We start from the raw sequence: 25,837 nt of genomic DNA, 5'->3' as shown, positions 1-25,837 counted from the left end.
TTTAACAATGTTATACATCTCTATTTTTTTTTATATCCTTCAGTTTTTCTGGATCGGAAACTTTTGCCATTAAGGTGATATATCCAGTGTTGAAGATTTCTGGTTTTCCCTGTGTTTGTAAGATTTGTTTAATCATCCTCATAAACAAGTTTTTAAACTTTTGAAAATATCTTTTGTAGCTACACAGGCCTTTGTTATCAGAAGTAGCAAAACCACATTTTTTGTATATATGCCAATGAATTATTTTGCCCATTTAATCAGCACGGTATTTATAATCAGTGTGGGCTATTTTGCTGCAGACACTGATTAGATGTTCTACAGTCTCATCTTTCTGATCGCATAATCTGCGTTTTCTGTTATTATTGATGTTTTTTTTTGCTTTGATTGCATTAGTTTGTAACGCATATTCTTGAACTGCTACAATAAATCATTCTATATCTTTTTTTTTAACATATCCATATTTTAGCCATTTCCACGTCTTCATGACATCAGTTATTTCCTCAGTATCTCGAAGAAATTTGCTATGCAAGGGTTTAATTTTCCAGCGAACATATCAGTTATTTTGCTGTTTCTTTTTGTAATTGGATTTGTTTCCTATCGCTTTTAAAAGGCCTTCTTGTGAAACGTCTTGAAGCATTTGCTCTGTGCTATTATCGATTACATCGACAATAGCACAGAGTTTTTAAAATTAATTTCTTTTTCCTCGAAAGTCTGTCTCACTTGCAGGACTGTCCATCTATTCTTCTTATACAGCCGATCAACATCACTTTTTGGATGTAATGCACGATGCATACTCATTAATTTTCTTGTTTTGTGGTCCAATTTGTCCAGGTCTTCTTTTGTCCAATCTATTATGCCAACTGTGTATCAGAAATGTGTATCAACTGTGTATGTTGTTTAACTTTCAAGTAGAGAATATCACTGGCTTCTGATATTCTCCTAAGCATTTATAGTGTTCGTTAGCTGAAATTGCTTTCATATATTTCTCCTGATCAAAATTAAACTTACAAGAATCATTAATATTTCTTTGTTTGATGTCCTGATTGAAAATACGAACAGTGTTCAGTAAATAGTCTATTTGCTCTCTCATTTTTCCATATACAGCAGAAGGGAAATTTTAATATTATATTTAAGAATTTCATATCCAATTTTACATTCTTCAAAATAATAGACAATGGTATCAAAGAAATGTTAAAGACTGACGGTGACAAGGAATCACCTTAGAAAATTCTACGTTTAATAACATCTCCGTATCGTTCATAATTGACTATTAAAGTTGTTTTTCATGATTTCATAGCAGCAGTCAGGAGGGAAAAAATGTTTTGGTTAATTCCAAATATTTTCAGTGATTTTAGTATCCAGGAGTGTGGAAGGGAATCGATTGCTTTCTTATAGTCTATACATTCCATGCATGTTTAAGAGAGTTTTTCGTCTTTTTGAATTTCTCAGGATAATTTTATCAGTAAGGATCTAGTTTTTGTTCCTCTAGATTTTTGTAAACTGTCTTTTTGTTCAATCGGATAAATCTGATTATCTGAAAAGTAGTGTTATATGGAATTTGCAATGATTGCAGGGAACAGCTTAAGCGTAGTTGGTAAAGTTACTCGGATCCACACCCATCCTTATCTTACATGAAGTGAAAAGTACGCCCAGCTGAAATTCCGTCTTCTATTGAGCCTGACTGCAACAAATAATTAAATTGTTGTGTCATTCGACCACGTAGACTGGTTAGATGCTTTAGTCAAAATTCATGTAATTCGTCTTTGCCAGGTACGATCTAGTTTTTTTTTTTTTTTAAGTTTGCGCAGCGAACATTTCTTTAGTAATAATGACATTTTGCATTTGTTTTTGTTTTTCATTTCTTATTCTATTTCCTTTATCCATGAGACATATTTATTATGTTCGATAGGATAGTTCCACATTGACATCCAAAATTTTCTTCTTTTCCTGGCGAATGATTGCTTGCATTTCTATTTCCTTGCAGAGATTGCAGGAAGTGACGTTAGTTCAATCGAAATTGAATATTTCGTACATATTGGGTGATTCTTGCTCATATATGTTTTAATTTTCTGGGTAGCCGTAATTCTTTGCTTTAATTCTTCACTTCTTCTTCTGGTTCCCATCTGCCATACGGCCGCGGGAGGTAGCTATATGCTACCATTCTAGGGAGAGTTGATTATGAGCAAGGTGGTTTCCCGTTGCCTTCCTTGCCGTAAGTATTTATGACTGTAACCTGTGGGTTCACAGGGCCGGTTTGCCTGCTTGCGGGATGAAAAACCCCAGATAAACTGGCCGTAAAAACCCTGCTGCCCACGCCCAAGACCGGCTAACTTGGCTATGGCTGAGGAAGATCCTTAAGCTGCTCACGTCGTAGACGGGAATCGAACCTAGGACGCTCCTTCCCCAGGCATATGGTTGCAAAGCGCAAAGCCACTAGGCTAACCGCGCGGACAATTCTTCACTAACTTCAATTGTTTTGATCACTAAATTATATGTATTTATGAGTATGTTTTTTAAGCTATTATTTTTCAACCGTGCTTTTTTTAAGACTGTTTAAGTTATTCAGAGGAGCTGAGACGAGCCTGTGTAGCTCAGTGGAAGTGGCATTTGCACTCTTTCAGCGCTTGACCGCACAAATGAAAACTGGGTTCAAGTCTAGTCTAGTCTCCGACTAGAGGAACATAACCTTTTCTAAGCCTTTTTTCAACTGGTTCCCGAGTTAGTCGAGCTCTGTCATGGGCAAGCGGGATTTTCCTTCCGAAAACTCGGGCTTTCGTTCCGTAAACTCAAGAAAATCGGCCGTCGAAAACACACTATTTTCCGACATTAAGAATATTGTGTTAGGGTTAGGGACACGAGATCGCGGCACTTGTTAGCTGTATCTTCACTACATGGCAAATAACTTAGCGATAGACTTCGGCTATCTCTGATTGACTGCCAGCAGAGATTGAACTTCCCACTTAATCTCCAAAAGTTAGATAGGGATAAAACGGCCTCGTCCACTCCCTATACGAGAGTAAAAGGCGTCAGCTGATTTTTTTTTTTTTTTTGATGAGCTGGAAGTTTTTCGATATTTCGTTCCAGTTGGATTTTCCACAGTGCAGATTGCTTTATCCTCGGAATTTGCTCTTGCCGTTTGCAACCAAACTTCATTGTAATGTTATATAATCTAATCTATGCTGTATAAGAGCTGATTTATTTCCTTTAAAATTTTTGTGGTGATTATTTTTATGACAGAACCTGCATCTAAGAGGAGCTGCTTTGGTTTGATTTATGTAAGGCTTTAAATGTTCGTAATCTTATATGGGCATTTATGGAGTTAATATGTTTGAATATCCCCGACTTCATTTTACACTGTACTTCTGTCAAAATATTTTGAGGTGTGTTGTTAGTTTGATGATCGCTGAGCTGAATTTCGAAGTTACACAGAGCTACTTCCTGATGATTTGTTGTTATTGGAGCTGTTGGTTTTATTATTATTATAACATACATCCATGAAACATGGCCCAAGAATCGATGGCATCAGACCGAAAGATATTAAACAACACGAAGCTATCCTAGGCTCGATTTTACTAAAAGTAATAAAGATCTTTAAAATTGGACAAACAACACCATATTAAAGACTGCCCTAATCTTTCGTACTAAGAACGATCCGCTCAATAGTTTGGTTGATAACCAGTAGTGTTGCTGTGAAATTCAGTCAGCATTAAAAAGACCTATAGAAACACTACTAGTTATCCAACGAGTTATGCAGCGGTTCTTTCTAACGAATCTCGCAACATATACAGAAAACTTTCAAAGCACCCCAAAAAATACGGTTTTGTCTCTGGGAAGATTTTACAGATATAATTAAGGCTGCCTTAGATGACAACAAATTGTCATAGTTGTCTTTATCCACTTGACGAAAGCATTCGACACTCTCAAACATGAAACTTTATTAGAAAAGGCATGGCATAACTGCGCCTCAGCAAACTTTGTTTAGAAATTATCTTTGTTTAAAAATTATTGACTAGAAACGTGTAACTAGAAAAGTTACACGTTTCTAGTCAATTCGTAGTAGAAAGATACCGTAATCTGTGGAGTCCCAGAGAGATTGGTTCTCGATCTAATTATTTTTATTAACTATATGCGCGATATCAACCAGCTACCTCTCAAAGGCAAGCTCTTCCATTATTCGGGCAATACAATTATTTTATCCTCCCATAATTATGCAAATATAGCCCAATTAAACATGCAACATGACATAAAGCTGTTCACTAACGGGCTCACCTAAAACTCCATATAGCTTGTTAAAAACTCACACTTTTCATATCGATTAGATAAAATCAGTGTAGATATTCAGATATTCAGAAATCCATTGAGTCAACCAATTGATAAAAGGTATATAACAATCTATCATCTACTCTCTAACGTAGAGAACACAGAGCAGTGAAACTTCCACAATGGTGCCGGTTGTAAGAATGTGATACCTTGGAATTTACCTTGATGCATGCATGGAATAGATAGATACATAAATAATCTATAAGACATACTTCGGACGACATCAAGCAAAATCTATACGTTAATTTGTTCCTTCATATTTAGGTATGCTATAACAACGTGTGCATTTTGTACTGGAAAATAAATAGATCAATATAATTTCAGTATAAAATTATAAAGTTGATCTTTTGGGAACAAACAGATACTAGCTTCGTTCACATTGCAATGACAGAACATAAATCATTAAAAGCACATCTATATCACTATGTAGTTATGCTAAGTAGATTGGGCAACTACAGGGGCGAATTCTCCATACTTGCTGCGCAAGCTCATTAATTGAGAAAAAAGTAATATTTATTTGTTAATAAATGCATGCTTTTATAAGCATTCCATTTAGGCTTTTATTTTTGTAGACAGAAGACGCCTTAAGCTTGCCCGGCAATAATTGAGCTTTCCTTGTGTATCGAAGCCCGATGCTTGCTCGTCTAGTAAAAGCTACTTGACTTGCTGCGTTGTAGGAGCTTCCAGGTCCTCGCTGCAGCACTGTGATTTCATGCGCGCGCATAGCCATTTCCGCTCCCTTCACGTCGCCTTAAACACAGGCCATACGCAGACAAATTAGCTCTAGCTAGTGAGCTTCAGCCAGCCTTTACAAGTGTGCGTGCTGCTTGGGAAAATTAAGTTAAAACCAACATTTTATGATGATGTTATTGACCTGTTCATAAAGAAGAACAGTAGGGTAGAATTTGTATTCAAGTAGCTAAATTGAAAAAGACAGAATATTATTTGTAAAATAAATGTTGTATTTGTTTGATTAAATGTACATAAATTTCTAAATATATAGTTTTAAATAGTCAGTAATTCATTATTCCGCTAATCAGACTTCAATCACACCTCTCACTCCCTGAATGATAACAAGAGCAAGTGTGAATTTCAACCAGCATTCGTCCCTGAACACAACTCATATAACTAACTATATCATATATACTGTAGATCTTTATCAGCATTCCGACCTCTATGGGCAGGCAGTATACAAACTCTCTCCCTATCAAGTCAATTGCTGCTTTCTCATAGCGTGGCCTATTTTAACAAAAAAAACGCAATGGTGAAAGTAAATATTTCTGCTGGATATATTCCTTTTTGCAGTAGGAATAGGCGCTAGGTTCGCTCGATGAAGTCTACCACATATTGCGTAATAGGACCTTCATTGCCTAGTGAAACGTCACGATCTAGTTTATTAGGTACCTGAATTGGTGAAAGCTGTGTTTGGTCTCCAGTGCAGAGGTGTTGGTTTCAGTCCTTCCTTCTATTCTTTATGCAGTGTGAATCCCCTTCAACTGAAGCATAATATTGATTCCACTACAAGGTCGTCCTGTAGAGGGATTCCAGTAGTGGAATGTAAGAGTCAGTGTCGGGGACACATTCTGATCACTGTTGGTATGAGTGCCATATCCTTGAATATATCTCTTCTCACTGCATGATCCCATTATTTCCTTCCTAATAACTATGTATAAATAAACTAATAATGTAACATAAATATATTGGCAAATCACTGTGACTAAAAGAAATCGCTCACAGAAGCCAACCCCGATATAAATGTTAGATGAAACACAACGTGAAAATCACGCCAAAATCTCCGCACACACAAAAAAAAACTAACTTACTTTGACATCCACTTTACTAACAATTGTTGCAAAAACACCAACATAAATGAAGTTCATCAACAGTTACACATCAAGATTAGCCCTCCCCCCGCTCTTCTTAATCTTCACAGAAACCCATATTACAGCAATATCCATTACTGTCCAACTTCAGTGGCTCAGATTAAAAAATATCATCTTCTCTCATTTACCATAATTTGCATAAATAGCAAAAACATTTTCAGTTATTGAAACTAACCTCAATAAAATCATCTATAACTAATCCAACTGATAAATATAAAAAAAATGTATCCAATTGTACTCGAACATTGTGCTTCACAGCTAATATCCCTTATCAGCTTTACTTACAGTTCAAATGATCGCAAGTAATCATACATCCAGGCTATAAAAAAAAAATCAGCTAACGCCTTTTTATTCCAGTATACGGGGAGTAGGCGAGGCCATTTAGCCCTATCTAACTTTTGGAGACTGAGTGGGCAGTTCAATCTCCACTTCTGCACTGGTAGTTGATTTCATCGCTCTTAACAATTTGTAGACTACAGGTGATGTACGTGAGAAGATTTCTAGCGGACAATTGTTGTTAACTTGTGGTTCTGTACTACTTATAAACTTGTATTATTGTCTAAAATGGTGTAAATTCTACAGTAAGGTTTTATAAGTCAAGTGGTTAAACACTAAAGATACTCCAGGTAAAAATCGTATTTTTAGTCTTCGCTGATGGTTGACTATCTCAAGAACCGGTTGAAAAATGAATAAATAAAGTACAAAATAAAAAAAATCTAGCCTTTTGCTAAATTCCAACCTGTGAGGTTCTCCATAAGCTTCTGGAGATGTAGCATCATCTCCAGAAGCTTAACTGTTCTCCCAAAATAAAGTTAGTAACAACATGGATGATAGTGCTATGTAAAAATGCACACTACAAATGTACTTCAAGTAGCAAGTAGTGATTTTTTAAAGTCTTTCAGGTGCCCTGCATTCTCTCTCTCTCTCTCTCATAAAATTGGCACAGTACAAAAATTTAAGTAGAGCACTGGTTTCAGAATTAGAGTCAAGCACTTTTCTTTTACTGATCTCTGATGAATGATACCCAACTTTCAAGATTTTGGGCTGGAGTTAAAATTTTAAGCAGTTTTAATAACTTTCCTGCAACAAATTGGAAGAACACGATGGTGCAAATATCTTGTCGTATAAATTCCGAAAGATTGTGGCGGAAAACCCGAGTAAAGGAACACAACAATATTGTCCTTTTTGAAGATAATGAAAACCCGAAGAAAATTAAAAAGGGGAGGCCTGTATAAATTGACTTGAATTTACTTTCCTAAAAGTAAATTCAAGGTTACTTTCGAGAGTAGCAGAAAAGGCATAGTTATGATGTTGCCGGGATACTGGAGTAACAAGAAGGCAATGTATTTTATCGGATAAAACAACAACAAAAAAACAGTTTAAAAGAATTTATATGACTGTCGTATAAAAAAACATAAAGTTATAAAATGAAGTTCTTCGTTGGATTTCTATTTATGTTTCTAAATAGCTGAGAGAATTTCTTCTTCATATGGAAATCTATCGTAGTCTGTCAACTGTATTCATGTAATCAAAAAGACTTCCTTTAGTATTTTTTCATTCTTGATCACATGAATTTTGCTCGAATTACCATGTTGTAACAGAACATTGTATTGTTGATACTACTTTTTTTTAAAACCATTTGTAATTTTTTTCTCCTTTTGCATGTTACAAATAAAATCTGTTTCCAATAGGTGGCGGTAGTGTTAACTCATGAATGATATCTTATCATGGGGGGTAGTACCAGACAGTTATTCGTGAGTTTGTGGTATGTGTAGAGAATCTTCTTAATCGTTAAGTGTAAAATTAATTAATGATATACGAATTACATTACACATGATCAGGATTAAATGGAAACGTGTTGATGTTATAAGATTATTAGCTGTTAGTAGTTTAATTATGAAGAGTAGGTGTTGACCTATAATTCTGACATATACCGACGTTTTTGTGATGTTTTCCTTATAGTTGCTCCTCTAAATTTTCTCACTCTTCTATACGAATCTTTACAATTCAAGATTCTCACCGGATTATTGCAGCTGGTTTACGAAGCAAGCACGACAGTTGTCGTATTAACTTGAAGAGCACAAGTAAGCACCAAGTTTTATTTTACTTTATGTACGGATCACTTTTTCAGCTAATCCTTCGAAATATACTTTTTTTTTGCCCTTTTTTGTTTCTATCAGCAATTATGTTTTGGCCCGTCACTTAAAAATCATTTAATCCACTAGGACTTCCGTACAGTATTCTCGTGATGCCGGTAACAAATATTTAATATTTTTTTTTAGATTGAACTTAATATTTTGACGTAATTTTAAAAGTGATGTATGCTCCCTAATTTTAATATAGAGCTTTACTCTTCAGATTTTCACAGAAGAAGAAATCTTGATTCATTAGAATGAATCAAGATTTTCCTTTTATTATATCCAAATTTTTCTTTCATATATTTCACAAGGATGGAAGTAATGCTTATCAATACTGCGAGAAAGCGAAAACAAACAATTTGCTATACGTGAGAAAGTTGTTTTCCGCCTTGCCTTCTCCACGAAATAATGAAACAAAATCCATCTTTCATGCATGCAAAAAGTTTACAACTTCTCTTTTTTGTTCGTGTGATTAAACTTTTTATCAGAAGACGTGTTTGATAAAAGGCTGTTTTGTCATCCAAGTTGAATTGTAATTCATCACTTTTGATTATCAAATAATCTCTCTGCAAATATTAAATATTTCGGTTCGCATCGTAAGAAATATTTGTAATGCACTGCTAATAGCAGTGCATTACAAATAATATTAGCGTTTAAATGCTAATAATATGAAATGCTACAGGTTTTCAACTCCTTGAAAAATAATTTTGAGAGTAATAAAAGATTCACCAAAATTGTAATCAAGATTATTATTTTTTACACAAATCTTTCATTTTTATGTATGGAAGAAAACCAAAACGAAATTGCGATAATAATATTTTGGTTGTTTATTGAACCACAGCAATAAAACAGGTTACATATCACATGATATTGCTTATCAAGTAGAAATGATGCAATGCCAGAGTCTCAAATTTGGTTTTTCGTTGGATTGCATTTTTTTTATCTTTTCGTCATGACGAAAAGATAAAAAAAAACCACCAGAATTTTTCAGCAGATTTCCTTGATGTATTGCAAAGTCAGATAATCGTAACATTAAGTAAATAAAGCTGAAGCCAAAAGAATATTAGCCACACAAAACCTAGTGATGCTCTAGGGAACAGGATAAAATAAAATAACTGATAACATTACAGATAACTAATCCGAACGAATATTTATTCCCTGCTCAGTTAGTTTTCTCCCACTTGGAATGGTTTTCACATGGATATCAACATACTTTTTAATAGAACATTGTAGACAAATGTGTTTAAATTATAGAAAATGCATTGAAAGGCAAACTGCGATTATACAAAGTAGGCAACTCGTCGGCAAGCGTTTGTATTATCTGAAAGTTATGGTATACATTACAGAATTTGAATACTGTCTTAAGATGAAGATAATCACCTGGTATATGCAGCTACCACCCTATTTACTGGAGGTCTGCAGTGGGTTGGAAAAGTTTCATGTTTGATCAGCAAAGTCCAGTTTCTGGATTATCTAAGAAAAATAAATAAATAATAAAAAGCAACTGTGAATCAATCATTTGAATAGAAAATCATAAAATTTGCTTAAGTAAAAAGATGAACATAAGTTTTGAATTTCATCATCATCAAATTCCTGATATGCACCCTCAGGGGATGTACAGGATAATTATGATAGCACTAGATGAAAAATTTAACCATTACTAACTTCCGATCAACAATTTTCCTCCAAATTAATCTCTTATCTGTGAAGATTCCAACATTATCAGATCTTATATTTCAATCTCTTAAAGTGCTTTTTATTGTATCAGTTCATGTACATCTTGGTCTTCCTCTTGGTCTTTTACCTGGAAAAAAAATACTTATTTTTTGCTAATCTTTCCTCTCATTCCAATCTCTAAGTGATCATACCATCTGAGATTAGATCTACTAACACATTTCTGAATGCTAACGATGGCAAGTTTCCTAATATTTTCAATTTTACTGTGATACTGCTATTGATGCCATCCATTTACCCCACTAATCTTTCTCAGGACTCTCATATCAGAGGACTCCAGTCTTTGATCAAGTGTTTTATTTCTAACCCAGGTCTCAGATTCATAACTTAAAAACTGGTTTGAACATTGTCTTGTATATAGCTAAGTTAGTGTTTTGACTAATTTCTTTCTTATTCCATATAAATTTAATCAGTTGACTTCTTATCATACCAACTTTACTAATTTTGTTCTCTGTCCATTAAGATTATTCATATTTGGTCTTTGTATATTTAATAAATAAACACAAAACTTATTTTTATATAAGACCATCTGTTTAATACAACTATGTACAAGAACGCCTACTAGATTCGCTAGCCTACTGTCTAGCTTTGTCAAGACTAAAAAAGTAAACAAAAAAATAATAAATGCAAAAAACGAACTAATAAAGAACTGTTTACAACGGTTAGTACACCAAATTCAACAGCTCATGTGTATGTGTGCATGCAGCGAGATGCTTCAGTTATTATTGTGAATACGCATTACATAGTTTTTAGCATACTGTAGTTCTGCTAAACTTAATGAATTAATCAGATTTTTCTATATATCTTTTAATAATGCTCCTTGATTTCGGTTGAGGTTGTTCCCTGGTCATAGGACTACTGCTGTTGCTTTGAATATTCTGGATCTGTAATCATCCTCTATATATGTCATCGAGCTGTTTTCCCAATCTATTATGTGGTTAGAAGTTGAGAAGTGAAGTGCCAAGCCTGAGGTATCCGCTCTGTTGTGATTAACATCCCGAACGTGTTCCTTCTGTCTAATTTCCAGGCTTCTTGAAGTTTGCCCAATGTAGGAAAGTCCACAATGCATAGTATTCTATAAACACCTGCATATTTGAAAAATGGAACGCTATCTTTAGGTGATCTTAAAAATTGTCTAATGGTTGTGGTAGGTTTGAACACAACTCTGATGTTGTAAGGCTTTAAAATTCTAGCTATTTTGATAGACTGAACTAACATAGGGGATGACATGCAAAAAGGATCTATCAGAAGACTTCATTTGTGCTACTCAGGGAAAGGATCCAGCACATCAGGTATGAATTGAACATTATTGACCTTAAATGCCGAAACAATTTTGATGATATTTCAAACATTTTAGACTACTTAATCTGGAACATTATAGACCACATGATACAAAATAGTTACGAAAAAACTTTTCAGTCTAACAAAATTACTGAAATAAAAAAATTTGAAGAACTTTATAAGAAGAAATACAATTGTCATAACTGTCTCCCAGATGATAGAGTGATTTTTAACATGTCAGATTACTGCCTTTCTAAACAAGAATCCAAAATTCTAAAGAAAGGTTTCAACTTTTCAATTGCTCCCAGACACATACCAAAAATGGACTTAATTTGTGGTATTGAAAAAGGTTTTTATCCTCTCCCGGAGGCAATAGCTAATGTTATTAGCTATTGCCTTTAGCCAATAGCTAATAACATTAAAATACCTTTTAGCCTATTAGCCAAAGCACTATCATCCTTGCCACAGCAAAACCACCCAAACTAAACGCAACTCCCTACGATAGAAAGGCTATTTGCAACTTGCAAAGGAACAAAGATATAATAATTACTAAGGTGGACAAAGGGAACTCCACAGTCATTTTAAACTCCAGAGATTATATTAGTAAGATCAATAATTTACTATCAGATCATTCCACGTACAAAATACTTAACAAAGATCCAACTATGACTAACCATAACGAGACAAACCTTCTAATTCGGAATATTAATAGTTGGCCTGAAGAGTTAAAAAGAAAACTTAAATCTTCACATCCAATAACACCTCATCTCTATGGTGCTCCCAAAGTGCATAAAGAAGTTCCACTGCGTCCGATCGTTGATGGCAGATTCTCCCCCACATATCTATTAGCAAAACACCTTGCCAGCCTACTTAAAGGAAAAATCAGACAAACAGAGTCTTATTTGAAGAACTCTCAACACTTTGTTGAGAAACTCAAGAACATTAGGCTTTCAAAAACAGACATAATGGCCAGTTCGGATGTGGTCTCCTTATTCACGAACATTCCAGTTGAGGAGGTCATTAACATTATAAAGGATCTCTTTCCTAGAGATATCACACAACTCTTCGAACACTGCCTGAAGTCCAATTTCTTTAAAGTCAACAACATTGTTTATCAACAATTGGAGGGTCTGGCCATGGGCAGTCCCCTGTCACCACCATGTGCGGATTTGTTTATGGAAAAACTAGAGAATGAAATTCTAGCCAACATTGTTCCAAAACCATCAATCTGGTGGAGATATGTTGATGATGTTTTTATCATTTGGAAAGAAAAAATAGAAAGCTTACTTGTTTTTTTAAATAAAATCAACTCACTTCATAACAAAATCAAATTTACTTTGGAATTGGAAAACAATCAACAACTTTTTTTTTTAGACATTCTGGTCAAAAGACAAGAGAATGATGATTTTAAACTTACTATATATAAAAAGCCAACAGATACTGGATGGTATCTGCATTTTACTTCCAGCCATCATCATCATACACAAAAGCATCATTCATATAGTAGTTGAAAGGGATCCAATCGTTCGATGCTGTCGGCACACTCTCCCTCGATGAGTCTTTGGACTCCCTGGAGGTGTCAAAATAATAATAATAATAATATATGTTACAGAATAGAGCTCAAAACATAGTCACAGATGAAGATGTTTGTACGGAACTTTCTCAAATAGTGAAAACGCTTTCTCAAATTGGTTATCTTTCGAACATAATCAACAAATTGCTTTATGAAAATAACCTCTAACAACATAGAATAGCTACTCAGTACATTTCATCCATTGTCATCCCCTATGTTAGTTCAGTCTCCACCAAAATAGCTAGAATTTTAAAGCCTTACAACATCAGAGTTGTGTTCAAACCTACTACAACCATTAGACAATTTTTAAGATCATCTAAAAATAATGTTCCATTTTTGAAATATGCAGGTGTTTATAGAATACCATGCACTTGTGGATTTTCCTACATTAACCAAACTTCAAGAAGCCTGGAAATTAGACAGAAGGAACACATTGGGGATGTTAATCACAACAGAGCAGATACCTCAGGCTTGGCACATCACTTCTCAACTTCTAACCATGTGATAGACTGGGAAAAGCTCAATGCCATATATAGAGGATGATTACAGATCCAGAATATTCAAAGAAGCAGCAGTAGGCCTACGAACAGGAAACAACCTCAACCGAAATCAAGGAGCATTATTAAAAGATATATGGAAAAATCTGATTAATTGATTAAGTTTAGTGGAACTACAGTACGCTAAAAACTATGTAACGTGCATTCATAATAATAACTGAAGCATCTCGCTACATGCACACATTGTCACACGAGCTGTTAAATTTGGTGTACTACTACTTTGGTGTACTGTAAATGGTTCTATATTAGTTCGTTTTTTACATTTATTATTTTTTTGTTCGCCTTTTTAGTCTTGACAAAACTAGACAGTAGGCTAGCGAATCTAGTAGGCGTTCTTGTACATAGTTGTATTAAACAGATGGTCTTATATAAGAATAAGTTTTGTTTATTAATTCTGTTGTCCATTTCCATATTTATTTTGTCATCTTCACTAAAAATTGTGCCTAAATAACTGAAATGTTTTACTTGCTCTATGGGTTCACCATTCATGATATAGTTGATATTTTGAATGTCTCTGCCTATTTTTATTGTCTTTGCTGATTTTCATACCAAATTTATTGCAATAGTTATTCAATTTGATCAGGAAATCTTGCAGACTTGTACTGGATTTGTCCAGAAGTATAACATCATCTGCATAAAATGCTAAAATTAACATCACCAATTTTGATATCAGATTTAATACCACTTTCAGTCATAATGTGGTCCCATAGATAATTAATAATAGTAGAGATAATGTGCACCCTTGTCGCACACCTGATTTTACCTCAAACCATCTTCCTGTACCTCCTTCAAGTCAAACTGCTGACTTGCAGCTTAGAGACTATTTATTGCTTGATATAATGTCCCATTTACACCGTATAGCTGTAGTGTTTTGAAGAGCTATCCTCATGGCACCTTGTCATATGTCTTTTTCAGATCAACAAATTTTTGTTATATTCCCAAGATTTCTAAACAATTTGTCTTAAAGTGAAAATCTGATCCTGACAACCACCTGTATTTGGCCTGATTCCAGCTTGTTCTTCACCAAGCTTCCAATCCACAATTTTTCTCAGCCATTTCTCAAGTATACTTGCATAAATCTTACCAGGAACAGCTCAGTAGGAAAATATCTCTGCAATTCTCACATTCAGTTTTATTTCCCTTTTTTATGGATGGGTACTATGAGCTTTGCTCTAATCATCTGGAATTCGACTCTCTGACTAGTCCTTCTGAATTAAGTAATGCAGCCACTGTAAAACTTTTATATCTACATATATGAACATTTCTGGCCAGATTTCATCTACTCCAGCTGCTTTTCCACATTTCAGGTTTTTGATGACTTTTTCTACTTCAAGTATGGATAAGTATTCCTGACTGTATTCCTATTGGCAGTTTTCTACCATCATGCTAACACTGCTTGTTTCGTTTAGCAATCTTTCAAAGTAATATTATTATTATTACTACTACTACGTGACACCTCCAGTGAGTCTCCAATGACTCATCGAGGGAGGGCACCTACTCTACAACTGTCTCCGCCACTCAATTCACCAACTTCAGTGAACCAACGCCATCTACTGCCAACCATCACTAGTATTTTCATAGATAATCACAAACATTCATGCCCATAGCAGGATTCGAATCTGCATCCTTTTGGCTGGAGAGTGGATACACTAACCACTCGGCCAACCATCTAGAATATCTTTATCTTCAGTTTTCCTGTCACCTTTATCATCTCTGATACTTTTTATAGTACTTTGAGATTTTGAATTTTAAGTTCTGAATATATGTAACAGATCAAAACATACCAATACATATAGAACAACCATTCTCAAGACTAAAACATGTAAATTAAATAAAATGCCAAGGAAGTACTTAAGGATCCTATAATGGTATGTGGGCCATTTTAGTGGTCAGATATGAATTAAGAAGTAAAAGGTTTTGTGAGAAAGCTGCACATCTCTATTCAGAATCAAATAGTAAGTTGTTTTAATTGAAGAAAAATAGAATGACACTTTATTTAGCTCCCAAACTTGACGAGCTTGTGATTCTAAAATGTTTAGGCAAATGAGATTGGGTGAGAGACAATCAGGCAATGGGACTAAGTTTATAAACATTGATCTGAAGCAGAAAATATGTACGTACAAGCAAATTGAATTAATTTACTTGGGGAAAATACTTTACCACAGCATACAAAAAAGGAGGCTTGGCAGGTGTAAGTTTTACTGAATAAATGAGATGTATTGAACTCATTATAACAAATGATGCAATCAATTGAAACAGAGGGGAATCAACATTGTCTGTGACTTGGCTCAAAATTATTTATGACAATGGTAAAATGTATTCCTGAAGTTAGCAGTGGGAGTGGAATGATTGCATCATGAAATTCTGCAAGTGCTGCAGAGAATATTATAGAAGAGATACCTAATGAAAATCTGTGTTGTCCTTAAATCCAGGCAAGAAAGCCACTTCCCAGAACTCCTGCACTTTAGAGGGCCGCATAAATTATTAACAAAGAGTGAAAAATGAAAGATTCAGTCTTATGGAAAATTTTGAGGAATAAATATATAATTTATGAATTATGTATATCTTTATTTTATTACTCATCCATACATTGTTAGCCAACAATCAGCAGGATGCCCAGACATGCACAATAATAATGAAATTTCAGTCATCTTTGATATTTTGCTGACTTTTAGTCATAAGTCATAGATTTACACATTTTTTGATTTATTTAATAAGGGTATATTTATCAAGGCAGGATGTAATAGCACTTTTTTATTTAACAATTTAACTTGATTTATAACTTAAATATTTAGACATGGTATGTTGGCCTCCAATGTTTGGGGGGGGGGGGCTGCTGAAATTGTTGATTAGGAAAGTGCTAGCTGTGTTGAGGAAGGAGAAATTTTCATATGAAACGAGATTGACAGAAGCAGCAAAAAATAATCCTAGGTAATTCTAGAGTTATGTGGCTAAAAGAAGAAAAGGTATGAAAGACTCACTGGAATGGCAGGCTAGATTACATTTGCTAAAGATCCGATAGAAATAAATGTTCAATAAATATTTTCTCAAAATTCATGTTGGCTGGAAGGAGAGGGGGGGGGGAGATTAGAGATTGGAAGTAGTATTCAATACAATTGGGAAGGAAGAGAGGCTGGCACTTCAGAAATGTGATGTGTTTTAAATTTTAAATAAGCTTGATGCTAATGAATCTGTGGAATTGCATAGAATATTGTCCATATATTAAGGGGATGTAACAGTGCCTATGCCTTAGTTGTTTAAAGAAGAGTGGCAATAGGAATAGTTCCCGAAGAGTCGGATAAATTGTTCCGCATGTTAAGAGGGAATCAAAGTCAGCGGTGGCGAACTGTAGGCCAGCTCATGTAGTGCCTTGTTGATGAAGCTGTTTCAGAAATTATAAATTGAATTGATGAAAATACGAATATTTTCATAGAACAGCATGAGTTTCCTTAAAAAAAAGCCTTGCTTCAGTAAGCCAGTTACATTTTGTACAGGATGATTACTGAATTAGACATATAATGATTTTGCAGATTTTTCTCAATTTTACAAAGCCTTTGATGAATACTGAATGACAAACTATTGTTGATATTTCATAGGATAGGGATGGATATCTCATTAATGGGAACAGTTGGCTGATAGAAGCCAGTAAGTTATGCAAGAGGGTGCAGTGTTTCAAAAGACGAGGGCAACAAGGCTCTGTTCTGTAGCTACTATATCAATAGTAGCTACAGAACAGAGTACATATATATATTGATATAGTTCATAGTTTTAGAGGAGATATACAATTGTTGATGCTAAATTTTTGAGCATACTAGCAAAGAGTTCTGATATGTTATTACAGAAGAATTGCATTGAATTGCTTGTCGGTGTCCTATGCATTATGGTAATACTTTTGCAATATGTCCACTGAACTTCAACTCCTATCTCCCAACACCCTGAATATATTAGTTGTTTCAAATTGTAAAAGCGTGAACTTTTCACAGAAAAGATGGAATGGGGTGTATTTTGTTGGTGGAACTTTGCTCTTGGATGTGAAGGCAGTAATAGATCCAGCATGTTGGTAGATAGGAGTTGAAGTTCAGTGGACATATTGCAAAAGTACTATCATAATGCATAGAACACTGACAAGCAGGCATAAGGAAGGGTAGTAGTAGTACTACAATATAAGACACTGACTATGCTGTATTTATATTTCTGTGCACAATGTCATCACCTTGATTTCTTGGTGAGAAGGAGACTAATGATTAGTGTTTGAGATTATTACATGGCACCTGCAAGGACTCATCAAAGGAGGGCATGCTACTTTACACACAATACTACCATCTACAGATAATGCCATCTACTGTTCAGTACTACCACTAGTATATTTTTGTCTGTAAATTGCATGTATTCTTGTGGCAGATTTGCCTGTAAGGCAAATCAGCCACAAGATGAAATATCCAGTTTCCTGGAGGGGGGAAAAACCCTGCTACCTCCATATGAGATTTGCTAACTCACCTTCAATTAAAAAAAAAAAAAAAACTTTATAAAGATTTGTCACAGTGAGAAATGAACTTGGGCCTTTTCCAATTGAAGAGCACAATATACCATTGTTCTTCCAATTCTGCTATGGAGGCGCAGATGACTAAGACTGTCCCAGAAATTTTGAATGTTGGGTATGAGGTCATATTGAAGGAACTCATTAGCCAGACAGAAGGAAAAGTGGTGATAGATATGTGTGAGAAATATGAGAAGAGCATTGCCTTTCAGAAATATTGCATAGGATAACAGGAAATAGCAAAATGAAAAGATAATCCCTTGAAACTGCATAAAGGTTGTGTAAGAAAGTGAACTTTTTATTTTTATTTTTTCATGGAGATTAGTGAATGAATGGAATTCATTGCTGCAGTGGGGTGAGTGCACTACTGCTGAATATGTTCACGATGAGGTTTGATGTATGTTATCTGTAGCAAGTTTGACCTCTTCCCAATGAGTCATGCGACTACACGGAGCCATGTAAATATTACATATGTAGCCTCTGCAGAACTTTTATAATACTATCATATTTCAAGATTTCAGATTGAATGTTGAAATGAACATTGACATTTAAGGATATGGAAGTCATTTTGCCTTCTTTACAATGCCTTGATATAACTACACTTGGACTACTGAATACAGATTTGGTCTGGTTCCAAGGGGATAAAGAAGCTGTGGAAAAGGATGGATTGAGAGTATGTGGACTGCAGTCCAGTAGACAGGAGTAAAGATAATATGATCAAAATCTCTAAACTTCTCAGAGGATGTTATTGGATATCAGTTCATGAAATTTTTCACTATATGGAACTTGGACAGGACAGGCATCTGTGGACGTTAAGTTTATGTGCAGTTACAAAAGGGATGAGAGCTAGATTTTTCTCTTATAGAACTGTGAATGAGAGTGAGTGGAAAAATTTTGCCTTTTGAAGTTTTGAATGCAACTAGTTTGAATGATTTCAAGAGAAGTTATGACAGCTGGTGTGGGTGATGTATGGCCTCCCTATATGTGCAGTGCTTTTATTTATGTATATATATGTGTGTGTCTTTATCATGCAAAGATCCAGTTCGTTTAAATTTATTAACAATTTAAGTTTCTATTTTATATAAAAAACATATCAAGATATTTATTTGAAATTAATTATCCTGTTTCACCAAAATACAGTGACTTTTGTTCAGGAGTAATATGGATATGACTTCCATATTCCTCCCATATCTATACTTTCCTGGCATGAATATCTAGGTCACAATCTCTTCATCCTCCACTCCCCCCCTCCAAAAAAAAAATAATGAAAATGTGAATGTCCTTTTACAGTCAAAAGACTGCTTGTATGACTGCTACCACTACATAAATACCAAATATGTCTAACATTGGAATACTGTTTACACATCTGGTGTAGTGCAAATATCTCTCCCTGCATTGTTCAATGCTACCAGAAGAGGACAGTCTAATCAGCCACACAAATGTGCATATGGATCAAATATATCAATTAATTTATGCTTTATATCCATGTTATTTCAACTTCAATGAGCATTTTGCATCCATGTAATTATTGCTGTAAAGACTGACTGGTAGTTGGTTAAGTGATGATTGCTTTCTCATAGATTCATTCAAATTTCTCTCTCTCTCTCATACATTGATGCTCTGTAATTTTCAGGAATAGTATGCAGTTGAGTTGGCAATTATTCCTCAACCTTTCTTCTAAGGCTATAAGAACATCAGCAGCAGTCAATCAACATCCATTCCTGTCCAGCTTTACACTTACCAAAACTACTTATTTCTTCACTTCTTTCATTCTATTCACTTCAGTTCTTTGAATAGCCTCCATCACAGTCTTCTCCAGACAAGAACCTCCATTTATTCATGAAACATTAGGTTCCTTCATTTTCTTTAATCTTTTATTTTATAACCTTTCATATGTGGAATATATCTATAAAACAACTAAGTATTCTTTTACACTCAGAATATGGCATATATATCACACAGAAATATTTTTTTCCTTGTTTCAGAAGGGAAGGAACTCAGGACATACAGTCCAGAGCTTAAGGATATATTTAGACAGATCTCTATACTTAAGTTTCCAAACTAAAGCCAGAATGAGATCTGTTCTTTTCTCTTTCCTATTTGATAATGATAAATCAAATAGAAAAGAAAAAAGAGAAAATAGGAAAGGATAAAGCAAATTGTTCTATACAAGCCAGTAACCTCTAGAGTATGTCTCCATTGTAAGAGCGACAGCAATAGCAGGGAAGGCAAAATTATATTATGAAAAGCTGCATTACAGGTAAAGGGAAATCCCTTTACCTGTAAGTTGCTCATGATGATTGATATAGTGTGTTACTGTTATTAATGTCACAACTGATTTAATACATGTAGAAAGTCCCCACCTTTTGCCAGTGACTTGATTTTATATATTGCTATTCACTTGTGTGTTAGGATATACAGTGTGGCAAAATAAAGTTATGGTGTCATGGTGATGAGGATATATTAGAAATGGTCCAGAGAAGACTAAGGTGGTGACTGGTCTTTGGGATGTGAAAAGATCGAGAAAATACAGTTTGCAAAGACCTTGTGAATAGGAAAATGAGGGAAGGGGATGATTTGAGATGTTTAAGATGTTTGACATGCAAATAAATGCAACGATGAGGACAATAACAGGTTTTGTCAAATCCACTCCCCTCTACTGACTTCCAACTCTGAGCAATATTGCGCCACCGAACCTGCGCAGATAAGATGCTCTATTAAAAGAGTACAAAAAAAAATAAATAGCAATCCCCTGTTGCCAATATTTGAAAACCTCCCATATATAAATATGAATTGCCTTAAACCCCGACAGCCTTCACTAATACTGGCTGAAGAACTAGTAAATAGCAATTTCAATGCTAACTCGAAATGGCTAGAAACTTGGAAAGAAAAATCACCACCAGACATAAACAAGTATATCCTTTCCAACCAAAATCTGAAAGGGATTGAGCTTCCACGTCATATGTGGAAAAGCCTAAATAGGATATGCACAGGATGTGGTATCTGTACAGACAGCTTACACAAGTGGGGAAGATCACCTACATCCCAATGCAAACTTTGGGGGCCTTAAACCAAACCATCTGGCATTGGGAAGACTGCAGCATAAGAGCCTATCCTGGTGACCTGAGAGATTTTTTTGAGGCAGATCCTTCAGCTCTTGATTGGCTATCTGAATTAGACTTAAAATTTTAGTGATTTTTTTTACCTGATATTTTTATGTGCATTACTTGTCTTATTTTTATTGTCTGCACAAATATGTATTTATATTTTCTGATGTCATGTGTCTTTATTATGCCATATGCTAAATAAAAATAAATAAATATGGAAGAAATTTTTTTGTAGAATGGGAGAGGGAGGATAAAACAAGAAGCCATCCCTGGAAACTGAATTCAGACACGTTATGTGTTAAGGAGTGGTTTGAGCTTTGTGTGATAGTGTTTATCTCCTTTGATGAATCTGACTTCATGGAGTTCTGATGTTGATATCTTTATTGGAATTTTAACCTACGTGCACACACACAGTTTATTTGATATAATTTATTAAAGACTAATAAGCAGTTTCAGAACAAGAACTAAAGATAAAGAAGTGAGTAGCAAAATTTGAAGAAACATTGACTCAGCCAGGGAAGCATGAAGAAGATACATACAAAGGTATAATTACGAATTCCGTGGTGGATAGGAGAGGGGGGGGGGGGATATTGAGGCTTCCTTTTCTGGCTGCCATCTTAGTCTCCCTCTCTTCTTTCTTTTGCAAGTGGACTGCTAGCTTACTCTAATCATTCATTGTGTGTCATAGTGAATGCTTTTTGTTATCAAATGTTCTCCTCTTTTGCTGGAATACCCAGTGCTGAGTGCTCTCACTCCCTCTTCCTCTTGTATATCAATGATGACCTTATATCACTAACATCAAATCTTATTTCTAGTTTTGCTGATGATGGTACACTGCATTTCTCTTTTTCATTCCCAAAACCTTGTATTGTGCAAATGATTCAACCAGTGCCTTAAACATCACTCTTCTTTAAGTTGAGGGGAATATAATATAGTGAATGTCAATGATACCAAAATACAATACTGTATTTTGGTATCATTGACATTCACTATCTTATTTCTCAGAGGAAAGATCATGCTTCTCTTTTTCCCCACTTTTGATATTCCTATTGCAATCGAAAATCAGTTTCCTCTAGAACCAGCATAGTCAGCCTTTATCCTCCAAAAAACTTGGTATTCCTTTTTCATTTTAAATATAACTTTTCTTCTCCTACACTTTAAATCCCAAATCTGGCTGATTAGAATATTGTTCTCATATTTGGTATGATGCACCCGAAACTTCCCACAGAATGCTTGATCATATCCAGAGAGCCATCTACTTAATAGATGACTCCTCTCTCACTTGACTGTCTCCAGTCACTTTTCCATTACAATTTTCATAACTGAAGTTTTTGTAGCAGTAATTTTAATTTCCTTTTAATTGTAATTCTCCTAAATTAAAAGAAATTTTTGCCCACCAGCTGTAAACCCCTCCCATTTAGGACCCTCTTTTAAGGTGTTGCCAGTCAGTGTAATTTTTTTTCATGTAATAATTAACTTAGTGTCATTTTTTTCTTCCCTCATGAATCCCTTCAACAAATGTTGTGAACTATCTTAGTATTAGTACTAGATGAATTAAGGGTTTATAATCTGGCCTACTACAGAGACCAATCATGTAATATAAGCCATTTCTATCTTCCTGTTGGCAGGGTGGTGTTTCATGGTACACAATAGAATTCAAATCTACAACTTGTTGGTGGGTGTGTGGATGCACTAACCATCCACTAAGACTACTACTACTTCATGGAAGTAGTAGTCTTAGTGCCATTCAGAAGAATAACCTTGTTTCTGAGAGGTAGATGTGTTTGACACGAGTGTTTATTTTTGTGTTCTTGTTTTTTTTTTTTTTTTTTTTTTTTTTTTTTGTAATCCAATTGTAAAAAAAAAAAATTTCTCACATGGGAACAAACAATGTATACATGAAGCATCAACTAGTCAAACTTGTAGATGTGGAGGGAGGGGTGATCTCACATGAAGTTTGCCTAGATCGTATAATGCACAGTATATTCCCATGTTGAGTACATATGTCATACATTATGGAAAGATGTCACCACCTAGATCAGTTTCTTCCTTCCTGGACTTCACATCGGTTCAGAGCTAGAACTGTGGAGATACTGAAAGATCTAACCTAGTGGTAGAAGTCATATTTCCACATGCATGTAGCGCAAAATGGTGTATTGCCCTGTTGTTGCACTATAAAGTACATTTTTTTTTTTTTTTTTTTTTTTTTTTTGCTGGAAAGGGAAGTAAATTATACTTCACAAGAAATTCTCATTTTCAGCTTATTTTATTTAAGAGTGAGCAAACAAGGTAATTCATGCTTCAAGAACTTCTTTAACTAATGTTTTAAACCTCATCTCCCTTACTATTCTAAAGTGTGGTGGATAACCTGGTGAATTTTAAAACTACGTAAATATTGCATATAGCAATCCGGTGTCATTTCCCAGAAGAAAGACCTTATCTCACTCTCTCACTTTTGAGAATAGTTCTGCTCACTGACTAGGATTGTTTTTCTTTTTGTGGATTAACTCAACATCTAGCCTATCCTGGCATAGACAGGCCCATAGCCTCTTCAGCCTCCAAAAGCTTGGTATTCTTTTTCATTCTAAACAGTGCTTTTCTCCTCCTCAGATCTGCCTGATCATAGAATATTGTCCTATCTTTGGAGTAGTGCACCTAAGAAAGCCCTCAGAATGCTTGATTCTATTTAGAAGAAAGCAATTCACTTAATCGAACACCCCCACCCAGTGTCGGCTCTAGGAGTCCTGGTGCCTCGATGCAGTTTTGAGCACCCCTTACTTTTTTTTTTTAATGTACTTAAAATTTAAAAGTTAAAAAATTAAAATACATATATTTTCATGTAAAATTGTGTACTTTGAAAAATGCATATATTAATCTTCCAACTGGCCAGGATGTCTATATATATATATATATATATATATATATATATATATATATATATGTCCAGCAAAATCTGGATATGATATCTGTTGAAAGAACATGGATGAGAAGTGCAATTTGGCCGTCATGTCCATTAGAAGGTGAGATAATCCTCCATGCTGAGGAACACTTAACCAGATTATCTCTCCATCATAGCTTGTCTCAGTTGCCTATAACAAGAAACACAGTTCCTCGTTCTATTCTGGGTAACTGAACTTTCTGTTATATTGGATAGACTAAAAATATAGAAATTATTTTTATTTTGTTTTCTCCTTTTATTATACAGTTTTTAATGCCGGAACAAAAATAAGAGATCTTTGCATACTTTCTTCACTTAAATATTGCATTACCTTGGAGAACTATGTCATTTTTAATTTTTTGTGCTAATTTTGTCTAATCGCTTAGTCGACAATACATTTTATTTCTTCTCGAAGAACTTAATTCAAGATAATTATTTGAAATATTTTGTAAGAAAAAAAAAGGGGACTGTCGACGTTCTTCCAGATTATGTTATTTTTATTTTTGTTAAAAATTAAATTTCGTAGAATAAATACGTCACACATTGGCTTAAGGATGTGCTTTGGCGACTTTGCTTTATAGATAATAATATGAAAATCTTTAATCACATCAAATGTGAAGTGTACATACTGTGAAAAGTACGAAATATGAAATTAGGAGAAAGTAAATATTTATAATTCAGTTACTATGAGCAGTCTTGGCAGCAAGAGGGGAGTGGGGGATTAGAATACTTCAAAACGAACAAAATTTTAATCAATTCCGTATAGGACATGTCTCAGATAATTTCATCATAAATATTTATATATATGTTGCTTCCACCAACGGAAGGTTATTTTACAATGGTAAAGAAACAATATTATTATTAATATTATTGAAATAAGCACTCTACAAATAACTGACTGACTGATTTTCCCTTTCAGTCGTTTCTGACCGTAGGTGACTTTATAGGTATTGTCTAGAAGTATTCCTGGTGAGATTTTTACAGAGTAGTTTACCATTGCTTCCCCCCCCCCACCCATTTTATCTGGGCTCAGGACCGGAATATGGCTGGGACGTATCCATGTAATCCAGAACAGGCAAACTGGGGCCGGTTTGCCTGTCCTGGTGGACGAAAAAACCAAGTTTCTTTGTGAAAAAATCCTACCTCCGTATGAGACCAGCTAACTCACCTTTAGTCGAAAGAGACCAGATAAAGGTTCCTCAGACCACTAACAGGAATTGAACCCATGTCTTTCCAACCAAGGGGGCTTCGTCTATACTGACTGAGCTACAGAGGCTATCTACAAATAACAATAATGATAATTTGTTTCGCTTTTCAACTGAGAGTTCATTTGAAATACTATTGAATGTAATTTTGCAATATTTTAAAATTAGCCCTGAAATAATAATGTAATGTAGTTTAACATGTCTTGTTCATAAAAGCAGAAAGAGTTGTTTTCAAACAGCAGCAGTATATGTAAATCTGTAAGCATAGCAACATGACATACATATTTCCATACATCTTAATTGTGCAAGGTGAAATAAAAAGTAATGTTCAAACCTTATTTATTGCAGTAAAGTTTGCTTGGTAGCATTTTTTTTTCATAATATTTTAAAATAGTTGTTTATCACAAGTGCAGAAATTAGCAGGAAAATAATATAATAATATATCTTGGAAACAACCCAACCAAAATGTTGACTTAGAAAATCCTTATGGAAGAAACTCCAGGTAATACAGGTTCACTCTTCAAAGTCAGGAGGTTATAAACATTACAAATCCACTACAGTTAG

General features: G+C 34.7%; 1 protein-coding gene across 4 annotated transcripts in view; it reads left to right on the top strand.

The window, feature by feature from the left end:
- The first annotated feature begins 7,912 nt into the window (after nucleotides 1–7,912).
- The window catches only part of Hyccin (PI4KA lipid kinase complex subunit hyccin), a 335,986-nt gene continuing 318,061 nt past the window's right edge, over nucleotides 7,913–25,837 (top strand). For 3 of the 4 annotated variants that reach the window (XM_090411361.1, XM_090411331.1, XM_090411339.1), the window contains exon 1: nucleotides 7,979–8,287. The gene's annotated coding sequence lies outside the window, so the exon portion shown is untranslated. The other variant, XM_090411355.1, reaches the window with a different exon arrangement.

Source organism: Typopeltis vanoorti, chromosome 2 (genome assembly GCF_054136105.1).
Source record: "Typopeltis vanoorti isolate ZY-2024b chromosome 2, IOZ_Tvanoo_1.0, whole genome shotgun sequence".
NCBI lineage: Eukaryota > Metazoa > Arthropoda > Arachnida > Uropygi > Thelyphonidae > Typopeltis > Typopeltis vanoorti.
The sequence above is the reverse complement of the archived record's forward strand: the minus strand, read 5'-3'. Positions and strand labels throughout refer to the sequence as shown.